A 3,172-nucleotide genomic window follows, 5' to 3' on the forward strand; every position below is an offset into this window, starting at 1 on the left:
AAATGTGAAACCCTTTGCGCTCATTTACAGGACGAATAGTCACAGTACAACTACTTGACTGTATAAGGTCTAAGCACATACGTACATGAACATTCAGAGCATAGCCAGTATTTTGAGGTGGATGGTACAACAGATACACATGCTGTGTTGATCTGTGGCTTGTCCAGGGCCAGAATTGGCTGGTGGAATCAATGGATGATGAATACAACAATGTCCTATTCTGATGATTTTGCCTGAAATGTCACCTGCGGGTGTCGAAAATATATAGTTTGTCTTCAAATATTGGCATAGTTCATGGTTTGGACGAACTTCAAGCTTGACTCCTTGCCATGAGACGGTGACCATGGTTGGATGCATCAGTGTCCATTTGAGTTGGTTCTTAATTATTATATTTGTTTTACCCAGGGTAGTAGCTGATTAGTAGCTGGGTAGTGCTAATTTACAGACAGACAGACAGACAGACAGACAGACAGAAACCTGGGATAATAAAGAGATAATGATTATCTCATCATCATCATCACCATCATAACTCATTGTCATTATTCTTCCCAGAGGACAATGTGGAACAGTGTCGGCTACTGACAGTCGACTCCATCCCTCGGTTCTCCATGGAACTTGGACAACTCACCCCGGAATTTTCCCCAGTGAGGCGGATAACTTGTAATATGCTATTGGCTGTTTGTTTGTATTCTTTTTTGGAAAAATATAAAAAGATACTTCTACGGAAAGGCTTGACCTCGTCAGATAATCCCCACATTTAGCCTACACCAACTTCCGTGAACCGACTTCACTGTAGTAGCCTTTTCATTTGTATAGGCTGTCTGCTGTCGTGACATGCAGTTTATAGTTAGAGATATTCAAAGTCCAGCTGTCTGCCGTCCAGCCTCTCCCACCCCTCACTGGGGAAGGTTCCGGGAGGGAAACAGAAAGGGGGTGAGTTGTCCTGTTACCGTCTGAATGAGGGGAAGAGGGATCACTCATCTTTTTTTTTTCTCATTTTGTTTTTCTCTCCATGGTTTAGTCATCAGTAACTCCCACCATGTGTACTGCGGTCCCTGTTCATGCTGCCAACCCCTACTGTTGTTGGCCTGGGGAGTGTCAGAGTGTACTGTACTGTAGACTGTACTGTGTACTGTACATGGGGAGTGTCAGTGTGTACTGTACTGTAGACTGTACTGTGTACTGTACATGGGGAGTGTCAGTGTGTACTGTACTGTAGACAACCACTTGCCTCCTTCTCGGTACACGTGGAGTCGCCACCGTTTCTTTTCTCCTCGACAGCAGGGAGTTTAACCGACAACGCTCATAGAGGTAACTTCCCTTCAGTTACACTCCCTGCTGAACAGGCCTCTATGCCAGCCAGAAGAACCCCATCACTGATATCCAGTAAGGTCTTAACCACCTGATGGGTATACTGTATACCACACAGAGTAGTACAGACCTAGGCTACAGTATACGCACAGCCTTAGATGAACTGTTCAATAAAGAAGTTATAGCCCCCGGTACATCTGTTCTGACACAGAGAGCACTGAAGCCTGCTCACTGAAAGAAAGGGGCAGGAAAGGGAGTATTTTCTGGTGCACAGCGGGCGGAAATTTATTTTCCCTGCCCCACTCCCAGCAGATGGCTGCTCAGGTGGCTCAGGTGAGCGCCGCGGATGGTGGCTCGCAAGTGTACTATGTGCATTTCCTGGCGAACTACAGCGCCGCACAACAGAGTTTAAAGTAAGCATGGTGGTTTGTTTTTGCTGAACTGTGTGAGTGAGAGTGTCCCCTGAACTGGAGCCTGTGTCCAGGCTGTGTGAGCACGGAGGTGTCAGGTCAGAGGGTTAGCCTTTCTGTGGGACGGCTGAGGACGCTGCTCTGCCCAGCCGGAGACGCAGCTGTCCAAACACATACGCTCGCTCGCTCACTCACCCACATGCTTGTACGCACACACGCACGCACGCACGCACGCACGCACGCACAAAGAGTGCTCATATGTGCGCGCGTGTGACAACCAGGTGTCTTGGTATGAATAAGCACAGTGTGTCACACCTGGACACACACACGCACACTCGCGCACACACACACACACACACACACACACACACACACACACACTCTAACGCTTGCGCACGCTCAGTATGTAATGAAGCCATGGTGGCCATCTACCCTCACTTGCCAATTACTACAATTCTGCATGAGTTGAAGCTGCAGAATTGTGCGTGCGTGTGAGTGCGTGCGCTTGAGTGTGCACATGAGGCACTGTCTGCCTGGAGATACACCAGGAGTTGCACTAAATGGAGCTGCCAGCACACAGATGTGCGTGCGTGCGCCCTGCAATTCTGTAATTCAGCAGGGCAGTCAGAGTGTGTGTGTTGACTCAGTGAGATTGGCAGCTAGGTCTCCAGGGAACCTGGGTTAGCCAGCGCTGGAGCACTGTTAAAACCAAACACACCTAATTGAGGAGGACGCTTACAGGCTTGCTTCTGTGTATGTGTGTGTGTGTGTGTGTGTGTGTGTGTGTGTGTGTGTGTGTGTGCCCTCGTGGACATGCAGACACACACATGCACTCACGTGTGCACACACTTACTGTACGCACGCATAAATGCATGCATACAGTAAGACCACTGCTGACTTGGTACATCTGACTCACAAGGTAAAATCCCCATTTATAAATGGACCAAAATGGTCCCATAAGGGTGCAAAACCTGGTCACATGGCATGCGTGCACAACTGCACACTGTGTGTGTGTGTGTGTGTGTGTGTGTGTGTGTGTGTGTGTGTGTGTGTGTGTGTGTGTGTGAGCTCGTGCATGTCTGCGCGTGAGAGAGAGCGCGTCTTATCCACGGGCTTGTGATGTCGTGCGGAGGGGCAGGTGTTGCAGGGCCTTGCTCTCTGAGCTAGCATACGATGCGGGCGCCGCTAAGCGCCCCGACTCAGCTCCCTGGACGCCTCCGTGGCCGATCACGCCAGTAGGGTTTACTTAAGGCTGGGAGCGTGACGGCTCCTGGAATGCCTCTCCTCCCTACCCACAGAGGACGGGACATGCATGGGTCACAACCACCGCTGCTCCAGCTCCACAGGCCTAGGCAGCGCATGCAGCCCTGCCAGGAGACGTGCAATGGGCCGTGGATCAGAGCATGGGCACGTTCCGCCCTTGGTTACAGATGTTGCCACATGCAGAATGT

Source organism: Protomyctophum parallelum (assembly GCF_964188405.1).
Source record: "Protomyctophum parallelum genome assembly, chromosome: 8".
NCBI classification, from domain to species: domain Eukaryota; kingdom Metazoa; phylum Chordata; class Actinopteri; order Myctophiformes; family Myctophidae; genus Protomyctophum; species Protomyctophum parallelum.